Consider the following 12,290-nt stretch of genomic DNA (forward strand, 5'->3'; position numbering starts at 1 on the left):
TCGTGAAGGCCACTGTCCTCATTTTATTCATAAGAACCCTTACGCCCACAGGTGAGGGCTCTTGGCAAAGGGAAGAATGACTTCCATGGGGCATTGTGACCAGAGATTGTCATAGACAAGCCCAGGAATTTTAGATGTATCTTGCCAGCCTTAAGGACACACAAAATAGCTTCCAAGTCTGCCTTCTCTGAGCTCCAGACCAGGTCAAATTACTCACATGGCACATTACTCACATGGCACCCTGTACTTTAAAACACTTTATACTCATAACTAAGGAAAGAAATAACTGTGATTTTGCAATATCCTCTTTCTCCACCAAGCAGTGAGCATCAGAAGCCCAGGGTTGGTGTCTGTTTCACTCTGGTCTCCCTGGGACCTGGCACAATGCCAGGCATATAGTAGGTGTTTTGAGGACAGCTGACTCACTGTCTCCTGTAGTGCTTTGCTCTGTTCTGGCACACCGGGATGATTGACATTTTCCCCATTCTGCAAAAGACTTCCAGTGCCCCTGTCCTCCCAGATCCATGAAACAAATTCAGAGACTACTGCCAAATGGATGGCATTACCAGCTTGGGAATAGAGTGTCTCTGTGAAGATGTCCCTATTTCTCTCCGTGGAGTGGTAGGAGTGACCTAGGAACTAGAAGAGAGACCTACACTCTCACTTGCAGCCAGAAGCACTCACAACTCATCTAACCAGCACTGTTATATCAGAATTATCACCATAACAAGAAGTCTGGAGGTAGGGAGTCCAGGGTTGATGCAGTGACTCAACGATGCCATCAAAAACCCAGGCTTATACCATTCTATTCCACCACCTCATGGTCACAAGAGGGCTGTTAACCATTCAAGGCATCGCCTCCACATTCCAGGAGGAAGAAAGAGGAGGCAGAAGGGCCAGAAATATCTCTCCATTCAACAGGACACATACCTTTCCCAGAAACCTCCACATAGTCAACTTCCACCTACATCTCAGTGGCTAGAACTCTATCCTGTGGCCACACAGGGCAACTAGAAAGGTGAGGATTCACCTGCTGAGAGTGGGCAAGTCCAAGCAGTGAGGGAGGAGTGCATATAGCAGCTGTAGAATTAGCCAGCAGCATCTGCCAAGACCAGGAAAGTTAATTTTTATACAACTGTTTTTGTGGGCTTTCTTGTTACAAAAGCAATGAGTACACATTGTTACTTTAGAAAATAAAGATTTAAAAATCTCTACAATCCCATCACACAGAAGTAACCACTGTTTATTCCTGGTTCATTATCCTTCCAGTGGGTTGGTTTTGTTTGTTGTTTTTTTTTTTTTTTTTTTTTTTTTAACATGGATAAAACCACACTATGGGGTGTCTTGTAATTAGCCTTTTCACTTGATATGGTGAAAAATCTTTCCAAATCATTAAATATTCTTTACAGAATCACATTTTCTGTCTCTCTGTTTCATTGAATTAGGTACCATGGTTTGTTTACTCAGCCCCTTCATGTTGGCCCTTGTGGTGTTTATAAGGGCATAGGGTGACAAGCCGACCCTGGTGACTCTTCTTGGAGCTAAATCTTTGTTCAGCACTTCCCCTTCCCAGACGGTATCATAAGGGAATAATCTTGGACGTGCACCATCTTGAGAGCTTTGAGATACCCTACCAAAGAGCCTTGGCCTAGACAGATGATTCCAATGTATCTCCCCCCACCCCCCAGCAGATTCCAGTGCTCCTCTCTCCACCAATTTTTCAACAACACTGACAAAAAGACTGAGGCAACAGGAACAGTAACCTGACCCAGTCCCCTCTTTTCTCAGCTGACAGGACAAAGGAATGACTTGCACTATGGTCCCACAGCTCAGCCAGCCCTGGAACCCAAGGCTGGGCCCTGCATCAAGCCACCTCCTGGAGCACCCGTGGGGTAGAGAGAAGCACTGGGATATAGGAGAATCCGAAGGGCCTCGGGAGGCAGGAAGAGGGGCCAAGCATTCTCAAGAGAGGCCTTGGGGGCACAATGTCCAGTAGGTTGTGGGTATGAGCAGGTCTAGGTCAGGGAGTCACCCTGGCAAGACAGATTTGCTTCTGTCACACCACCGCAGTGCCATTCTAGCTATGGGACCCTAAGCTGCTCACTTCCTTGTCTCTGGGGCCCATAAAATAGGGGAAAGAGGGCTCAGGTCCAGATTCTCTTGCCAGCCATTCATGCCTGTTCGGAACTGAATTGTCTCCCTTAAAGTTCTAAGGCACCTCCAGTGCCTTCGAATGTGACTATACTTGGAGATAGGTCCTTTAAGGAGGTAACTGCAGTCAAATGAGGTCTTAAGGGTGGGGCCTTGACCTGAAAGGACTGGTGTCCTTATTAGAAGAGGAAGAGATACCAGATCTCTCTCTCCCTGAGTATGCACAGGAGAAGGATGATGTGAGGACACAGCAAGAAGTTGGCCATCCATAAGCCAAAATTTAAAAGGCCCCAGAAGAAACCAAACCTGTCATCCCCTTGATCTGGGGCTTCCAGGCTCCAGAACTGTAAGAACACTCTGTGGTTCAAGGTCCCCCATGCACGGCACTTTGCTATGGCAGCCCGAGCGGACTAGTCTGATGCCCCACAGGTGGGGGAATTGTTGCTGCCTCTTTGGCGTTCTGAACCACAGGTATCAGAGACCAAGAAAGTGGAGGCAGATTCTTTCCAAGCCATGAATACTTGGTGTGGCAGATGCTGTGGACACCCACACACTATCCAGGTGGACTCTGGTTCCCGTGGTCATAATGAGCTGTTCCCTGCATGCTGACTGCCTTCCCCCTTCAGTTCTGTACCTGAGGTTCTTCCTGGGGTCCCCCGAGCCTGCTCGGCCTCTGCACAGACCACATCGGCCAGGATCGGCAGGGAGACAGTGCCCCTGGGGCTGTCTTCCACCAGTGAGGAAGAGAAGTCAGAATGGTCCCAACATTCTGCACAGTTCTTCAGACTGTCCCCAGCAGGTTCAAGCACATGTTGACCCACTCACTGATGCCCCTTTATTGGCTCATACTCCTCCTCTCCCTTCCTCCTCCCATTAACTCCTGCTTCCTGAGATCTCCTCTCAAATAAACCCCTTGTCTTAGCACCTGCCTTCAGGGGGACTCAAACTAGGCACATAGGATATCAACAGCTGTGTTTTTGAACTCAAGGCATACTTAGGTGCCTAAACATACACACTACCCAGATAGAATGTATTTTTCGGGGACAATGAGCAGCCACTGCAGCTGCAGAGCCCAAGTCCTTATCACAGGGACGATGACAGCTAAAGTAATGACCACCCCCACAGAAATGGAACCGGGAGTGTTCAAGCTGCACAGACCTGGGTTCAAATCGCAGCTCTGCCTGCCTCTCACGAGCAGGGCCATCTCAGGGTAAATAACTGGCTAGGTCTCCATGTCATCAACTGTGGGAGTGGAAGTAACACCAGTCTCGCAGGATTGGTGAAAGGCCCGAGGCAGATAACATGGGAGAAGTGCCTGGCCCATAGGGTGTGCTCAGCAGAAGGCAGCCAGCTTTTGTTTCTGAGGCAGCTGTGGAGATGTACTGCTCAGCTCGGGTTCCAGAAAGAACTTAATGCTCTGTGGCAAGGAGCACAGCGAGCTGCACTTTCAGCTGTGCCTCAGTCTCCAAGCCAGCCTCTGCTCAGGCAGCCCCCAGCCTGTGACTGAGCACAGCAGAGTCCAGAGGCCAGCCCTTTCCTTGCAACCTGAAACTTCTCTGAGGGGAATCTTTGCTCAGGAGCTCCCCACTAGACCAGCTGAGACTGCATCAGACCTATATGGCAGTTGGAAGTTCTCCTGCCCAATTCTGCTTCCTCCCCTTTTTACCCTTCACTGGCATTGCCCCCTCCAGTCTCCCCACCCACACCCCCAAAACCTCTCTCATTCCTACTTCTCTCTCAGGTGGGTCCTCTCAAAAAATGATGCTAAGGCATCTTTCCCTTCCTCCCTTATTTCTGAATAGACCTATTACACAAAATAGCAGCGACACAGAGAGGTTTTCATAGGTTTCCATCTGAGGGTCTCTAGTCTTTTAATCCCAGGGGAATCCCTCCAAAAAAATTAGGATCACTCAGGGCCCTTCCACTGCAAACAGCAGAAATAGACCTTAGTTAATTCAATAGGAAAAGGAACAAGAACTTAATGGAATGCCATGGAATACTCAGTTATTTAAGGAAAAGCCATTAAGAACCAGGCTCCAAAAGGATTGGGACCCAATAGTTCACAATTATGAGCTCTTTTTTTTTTCTTTCTTTTAGGACACCACTGTTGACATCAATAAGCTCCAGTCAAATTTTAGTCCTTGTAACACCCTACTTAGGGTTCAAATTCCAGGGAAAATATGTCTAATTGGCCCAGGAGATGGGGGAGCACCTTGCAAATCAACACTTTATTGAAAAAGATATTTTCCAATGCATCATTTTATTTTTCTTTTCTTTTTAAAGATTTTATTTATTTATTTATTTGACAGAGAGAGATCACAAGCAGGCAGAGAGGCAGGCAGAGCGGGTGGGGGAGTTGAGAGAGGGAAGCAGAGAGCCTGATGTGGGGCTCGATCCCAGGACCCTGAGATCATGATCTGAGCTGAAGGCAAAGGCTTAACCCACTGAGCCACCCAGGCGCCCCTCAACTCTTTTTTTTTTTTTTAACTGATGAACAGAGCCACTGACATTCATCCAAAGCAAGACCAAGGTGTCATCAGGAGGTGAATGGGTCTACCAGATGGCTGTTAGTTTTGACAGAACCAAACAGAAGAAGCAATGCCCACACTGCCCCCAAATCATGCCAAGAGCTCAAAAGCAACGCATTGCTAACATATCTCCACCTCCTCACTCCTGCCCAACCACCATCCATTCCGTCCCTTAGTGTTTTGAGTTTCTTGAACCCAATATCATTGTACTCCCCAAAAGTATCAGATGTGCAGTCAAGAGGAACCTACTCAAACTATTTCAAGAATACCTGCTTGGGCATTAAACTGCCTCCCTTGCCTCCAAAAGAAAAGCAGCCCTCCCCTAACCCCTCCCTCCACTCCCCACCCTGATGCAAGACATTCCTGACAGCACCAATTGCATCCTTAGGCTCTCAGGAATTTTGGCAACCTTTCAAAGGTTTCAGGATTTATTAAGATCTTTAAAGGCTATTTCACCGTGCTCTAACTTTTCAGATTAAGCTCCTTATCCCAACCCTAAAGTACTTTTGAGAGTTGAGGATATTCATTAACATGCAAGAAGGCTTACAGTTGGGCCAAGAGGCCCCCAGGAAGTGAGGGTGTGCCTGTCCATTTTCTTTAGGTAGGGATTCACCTTCAAACGTGGAAGGCTGTTGCCTGCCAACACCTGTGATTCTCAGCCCAAGGACTTGTGGGGTTTTGTTTTTGTTTTGACTGCTCACAGGTCAAGCTACAAGTGTAGAGCTAAAGCCTCTGGGAGGAGCACTCACCCAAAGACAGAGGAAGATTTGCTGCACAAATCCACCACCGTCCTTGCCCCTTGGGAGGGTAACAAGGTCTCCCAAAGTTCCTCAGGGAACCACCCCTTGTCCTGAACTCCCCTTGTCTGCAGAGGTCATTTCTGAAACCTCACCAGCTGCCTCCTCTTCCCTACCTCACTTCCCCATTCTACCGCTGATTCCTTAGATCACCTCCCCCCAAATTACTTGCACATAAAACCTTGACTTAGTTTATCTTCCCCTAGAATCAGACCTCAAGACAAAGCCCATCTTTGAATATGTTCGTTTCTCTCCAGAAAGACTTGGAGAACAGCAGCACCCCTCCACTGCTGGTGGAGGTGAGGGAAGGAAGCATCAGGCAGAGCCCCCCACCAGCAGGGGAAATCCAAGCGCAAAAGCTACCGCCTTGTCCCCTGAACCACCCAGGAGACCCGCCTCTGTGTACAGAGCAGCAGGTTCTGCCCTCTGGGCCTGGGAGGACCCAGGAGGCTGCTTCTGGGAATAGAAGGGATGCAGATGCCAACAGCCTTTCACTGCCTATAGGCGTATTTCACACTGACAGACTACCGGGGGTGTAGGACTATTTTTATTTAAAACACCGGTTGCCATGGTAACATCCACATGACCCAATACTTATTCTAAGTCACACAGAAAATACCCTTGGGAAGGGAGAGAGAGAAGCCCCTTGAGAATGCAGTGCAGCTCTGGGATTCAAGAGCCAGCGGCAACTCCTGGGAAAGAGAAGGCCACCCCAGCTCCTGTGTCTGAGCTCATGCTCCTACCCCTGCCTGAGTCCTCCAGGACTTTCATTTTGCAATCAGTGAAGAGGTTTAAAGGCCTGTGACGGGTGCGATGATCTGCCGACGGGCTATAACTCCTCCTAGAAGGTCAGAAGCTCCCCTGGAGTGACCTACTTCACCAGTCAAGATGGGTGCTAAGAACGGGCCATGGGCACAGGGTGGGGACACTGGCAGGGGAACCAGCGCCCAGCCCTGTTCAGCTTTCCAGAATCTCCTTGGGCTGCAGGGAGTTCACAGGGCCGCACACAGCCTCTGGGGCAGAAGAATGGGGGCTGGGAAGGCAGGGCGTGCTGTGCTACCTGGAGAGCACCCCCAGGGAGAAAAGGAAACCCTGGGAAAGGAGTTTCTCCAGAGGGAGAGCTCATTCTGCAGCAGCCTCTACCTGCATGCCTCCCTGACCCCGGTGCATTTCAGCTTCCTCGCACCTTTAGTGGTTTCTTTACCTCCCCGTGAGCCTCAATCCCAGCTGGCAATGGTAACAACTGAGGCCCTCAGAGACATGGCGGACCCAGGTGTCCTGGCCAGACCTGCTAGGCACTGGTCAGAGGCCATGAAGCTGTGCTGGTTCCGTGCAGTAATTAGTGTACTTCATAACTGTTAACTTTAATATGGGGGGGTGGGGGCCACCCTTGAGAAGCACCAACAAAGGCAAATGACACTATGCCTTTCCCTCCTCCAGGCAATTCAGTAGTGATTACAATTAAAACAACAGCTCACACTGATTGAACACTTAATATATAGGAGAATGCCTGGCTCATTCGACCTTCACAGTGACCCGAAAGGGAGCACTGTAACATGGAGTCTGCAGATGACCAACTCCAGTTTCCCATCAGTGAGCTTAGAGAACTAAGTAACCGCTGAAGCTGCTCCCAAGCCGTGGAGCCTCATCCTGAGCCCAGATCTGTCTGACTCCTCAGTAAGCGCTTTTCTATCCCAATCATGCTGTGAAAGTAACCACCTTGGACTGCCTGGCCAGGGAAGTGCAAATGGAAGCAGGAAGGGGCGGGTTCTGGCTTTGTGAGTGATGATTGAGCTGGAGGGTGTTAAGGGCTGGCCTTTCGTTTGTTGGTCTCAGCTCTTTGTCCACTCTCTCGTTATGGTCTCTTCACTGCCCAGGCCTGGTTTGGCAGCCATCACGACCCCTCCACATGGTCCACATCTACCATTCTATTCTGAGACCCCAAGGAGGGAGGAATGGCCCAGAAGGTACCGTTGAAAAGGTACTACTGTATTTTGAGGCAGGTGAGACATTTGTCCTGATGAGAAGTGTGGGGATGCTAAAGTCAATGCCCTTCTAGGCTCCAGCCCTATGGGTCAGATAGGGGCTCTTGTGGGATGGCTCCTGCTGGTGGGTGCAGCCACCAAGAATGCCACAGAAGTGCAAGAAGGTTTAGGACTATAGCAGGACCATGACTCCCTTAAAGTCTCTGTTTTTCCTGCTTTTAAATGGATATGATGTGTACCTGTAGCAGATGCTCAGTGTCCCACTCACAGCTGCTTGGCTTCCTCAGGAAGCTGCCTAGGGATAATTTCACAAAGTCCATGGCTTTCTTCCTGACAGCATCCCCCAGCCACAGCAACGAGCTCAGCTGAACACTTGGTGCAGGCCACCTATACCCAAGAGTTAAGGCTCCAACAACAGTCTCATCCAGTGAGGATGCGGCTGGCAGAGATTCTTTCAAAGAGTCCTCACAGGGCTAGAGCCCTAGGTGCCCACTATGTAACTTGCACATTCATGCCCACCCACGTCCATTTTTCTCCCTTCTCTCTCACTCCCCCACACTATCACCATGCTTCCTGAGACCACCTCCCAAATAAAGCACCTGAGTCTTTGTCTCAGGGTCTGCTTTGGAGAGAACCCAAAGTAAGGCACCACCTCATATGGTTCAGGGAATCGTGAATGAGGATGCATGCCAAGCTCTGAGTACAGGGAACACTGTAATGACATTTCACATCTCGTTATATATCATACATATTTGGGGGCTGGAGTGGCGTGTTTGGCTGCAAGTTTACTTTGTACATTTTGGGGCTGTACATTCCCTGAACTAGAAAGCCCCCAATCTGGGATCCGGTTTGGCTCTAGTGATCAGCCACCAAGTTCTTGATCCTCACATGGATCCTTGAGAAAGCCTTTGCCTTCTATATTGGTTTTTCTAATAGAATTCTCCTATAGCCCAAACGAGAAGTTGGATGGAGTAGATCAGGCATCAGACAAAACTGGCAGTTGGTGATCTCTTCTGTTACCCTGCAGGCTCATGGCGCCTTCTCGCTGCCCAAAGAGAAACCTGTCCCCATACAGGAGAGCCCCTGGGCTTCCTCAGTCTAACTTACCTCCGCTACCTGAAATAGAGCTGTACGGTGAACACACGTGTCCTGCTGCTCTCCCTCGCTGCAGGCACCTCAGCCCGAGGAGCAGGGCAGGCATGTACCTGGCTGTCCAGGGGAGAGCTGGAAGCTGGCCATTCCTTCCCCGCACACTTCCCCCAGCCTTCAGGTTTCTTTTGAATCCTGCTTTCAGCTGCGACTTTCATACGCTTTTTAAATTCTACTCCATAATGTTACCATATATTAGAAAAATAGAACCGAGGCCACACCCCTGCCAACATGTTGAATAGGAGTCACATTTCCTGACCTCTAATATAAAACCCCTTGATTTTATTTAAGCTGTTGGCTTTTGTGTCCTCTAATTCCATAGGCCGCTTTGTGTTTTCAGAAAAGAAATAGAGAGAGAGAGAGAGAAATCAGAACACATGTGACAGGATATTTGAATCAGAAAATTAAAAAGAGGTTTTCTCGTCCACCCACAGCACCCTCTCCTATTTAGAGCAGAGAGCCTCAAACTTTCGTTTAGATGAGAGCCACAGGGAAGGGAGGAGCTTTTTAAATGCAGCTCCTTAGTCCCACTCCAGGAGGCTGATTTTAGGCTTTGAGATTCTTTTTTTAAGCTGGGACGCTGGTCATTCCAATAAAGGTCATATTTGGACTCTCACTTTGTTCCTTTAAATCATAGTTTCTCAAAGAGAGGTGTCGCCAGAACACCCCCATGTCCACCTCTGCCCTAAGCTCCCAGAGACGTTCAGAGGATCAGAGAATGCTACCTCTTTGCCCGTCAAAGGCAAACAAACAGCTTGAAAATCTGATGCTTCACAAAGAATGATGTCCTTCAAGGATTGAAAGCCCACAAATGAACCAGTTTGTTCATTTCTATTCTATTCTACTGCATGATATGATTTTTTAAAATCCATGATTATTTATAGATATCCTAGGACTATGAGGTACCTATCATGTCCACTCCCTAAAGATGAAATTTCTTATATCAAACAGTAACAGAAAAAACACTCAGGCTCCCCCTTGGAAGTGTTTGGTATAGACATGGCAGGTATATATCCTGCAGAGAGAAGTCCTTGGGGGCTTCCTGGTATCAGAAGGGCAGCATCTCCACCTCCATCCAAGATTCTTGGTTAATTCTGCTCAGAAATATTCCACCTGCACACTTCCCAGGCTTCTTGTTTGACACTCAATTGTCTCCATTTGGATCAAGACTTAGGAAAAAAAAAATATATATATATATTATATATATAATATATATATATATTCTTACCCAGAGGAGGAGTTCTCTAAAAGGCAATCTATATATATATATATATATATATATATATATCAGCATCGAAATAGCTAATAATAGAAGAAATTTTTCAAAAATTTCAGACAGGCACATAGTGATACAGTGATCACCTTTCAGAAGACCCAGCCTACCACCACCCAGAGGAGGCTAATCTATTTGTTACCTACAGGCACCTAAGCAAAAGCTTGCTCCTTCACACTGGATCATGAGAGAGATTCTAGGGGACAAAAGTTTATGCCTGTTTTAGACTATGTTGCAGATTTAACTAATAGACAGGGAAGGAAGTTAGGAAGCCCTGAAATTCTAGTTAGAAGGAGTTAGACAGAAATACATTTCTGTCCTCATCAACCAACTCTGTCACAGATATGGAGGGAGTCATAGACTCACACACAGACATGGAGGATAACGTCTCATTAGGCCTGCTCAGTCCCAAAGGAGGCATAGGTCCAGCCCCATTCCAGGAAGGAGTCATTCTTATAATTAGAAGATTTGAGCACATTACTTTTAACTTTTCTACCATGTTTCCATCAATTCTCATGAGATGGGTGTCCGGGAACACTGCATCACTGTTTCCACTGGCTAAGGGAATGAAGAAGTAGGACATGGAAGGGTTCTTATTGAGTTAGTTTACTCCTGGAGGCCACCAGAGCTTAATGCACCCCCAGAGACACTATGGGAACTGGTGTAGAAAAAACATTTGAAAGAACCGGAGTATCTGCTACTTGAGTCCTACTCCCAGGGGCTGTTAATTTCCTGGAGTCTCGGGCCTGCCTACGGTTAGGAAAAATGTCTTCTGCCACCAGACTAAGTTAAGTCGCCAGGTGACAAAATGTAGATGCAGGCAGCTGGAAGTCTGATGTCGGAGAGTGGTTAAGAACAAGGGACCTGGGCACCAGCAGAGGGCGCTACAGATTCTCAGGTTAATAGAATTATTTACTTCTTTGCTGTATTGGCAGTAAGACCAAGGGAAGGAAGGAAGGGGATGAAGGGGAGAAAGTTCACTCTAGTCTCCATATTTCTAATGTAGCAATTCTCAAGATGAACTCTCAAGTGGAAGAATGATCTCCAGGAGGAAGACAACTGGTATGAAAACATTGTGATATAATTTCACATGAAGCCAGAGCATACTTCTTTTTTAGAATATAAGTATAGAAAGAAAAGTTCAGTAAAATATGTTTGTCATATGTAGGAAACAAAGTAGTGATCCCCAAATTGATAAGTCTTAAGTAAACTGACTCCTGGGACAGGTGGCAGATCCTGAGAAGTTTGGTGGTTAATAAATAGCTGCATGGGTTTGGAAAACACTGCCAGTGTGAGTAAAAGCTGCACAATTACTCCTAAATCCCTGTCCCTGAGAAGCATGAGCTCCCTTGCACTTCTGGGCCGACTGCAAGTAAAAATTCCATGGACCTCGCCAGGTTTGGAGAAAAGTCAAGGGCAAAAAAGCAGAAAGAAGCTGTGGGGACCATTCATGGAGTACATAGAGGTTCACTGCTCAGATATCCTTTAATGAACCTGATGCAAGTCATCTCCTGCTATTGCATCCTCGTATCTACCACAACACTCACCCCAAAGCCATGCTGTCCCTGGTTGCTTCCATCTAACAGAAGTATGAAAAAGCCACTGGAACCAGGTCATTCTTACCCAGAGGAGGAGTTCTCTAAAAGGCAATCTCTGTACACGAACTCCCCATTGCCCTGGCAGAGATTACCTGGAATTATACTGTAGTCTGAGGAATTCCCTGTCTACTTTTGCTTCTTCCCCTTTATGCTTCACAGAATTTTCCCCTTATAAACCTTTTGTTCATCTAACCCTGCTTTGGAATCAGCCTCTAGGAGTACCTGAAGTGACACAACTTTCCGAACATTATTAGTTGGCATGGAGCTGTCCAGAGCCATGGTGCTGAAATCAGAAGTAGGCCAAGGAGATGTAATACAAGAAAAAAAAAAAATATCTGTATTCTCCCTTCCTAGCTGTGAAATCATTAAATGGTGTAAATATTCCCTTGGTTCTTCTTAGCTGGGGGAAGTAGCTGATACTTTCAAAAGGCTTCTTTAAATGCCATGAGGTATAAAATGAGATTACCACAAGACCACGTAGAATAGTTTCCATGAGTGTTGCTCCCGGGAACACAAATGCTGCTAAAATCTGCAAAGTCACTCTCAGTTGTTCACAGCTCCAAAACCAAAAGTAGGGTGGCTTCTACCCCTTCTGATTTCCAGCTTCTTACAACTGTCTTACAGCAGCGAAGCCTGACAGGAACCCAGTTGGCAAGATTAACTGGAAATGAAGCTCCATATTTTCAGCCTTCAAAGTGCAAACTGGAAAAGAGAGCACTGGAGAATGTGAATAAGGCTAAAGTCCCACATATGATTCCTGGGATGAAGGGCAACCTTTTAATGTCACTAGATGGCACAGTCTCATGTGG

The 12,290-nt window shown here is 47.3% G+C and overlaps 1 pseudogene; it reads left to right on the forward strand.

Annotated features, from left to right (window-relative positions):
• Positions 1-6,364: 6,364 nt before the first annotated feature.
• Positions 6,365-12,290, forward strand: part of LOC125103628 (RNA cytosine C(5)-methyltransferase NSUN2-like) — a 56,434-nt pseudogene continuing 50,508 nt past the window's right edge.

Source organism: Lutra lutra, chromosome 1 (genome assembly GCF_902655055.1).
Source record: "Lutra lutra chromosome 1, mLutLut1.2, whole genome shotgun sequence".
Classification (NCBI taxonomy): Eukaryota; Metazoa; Chordata; class Mammalia; order Carnivora; family Mustelidae; genus Lutra; species Lutra lutra.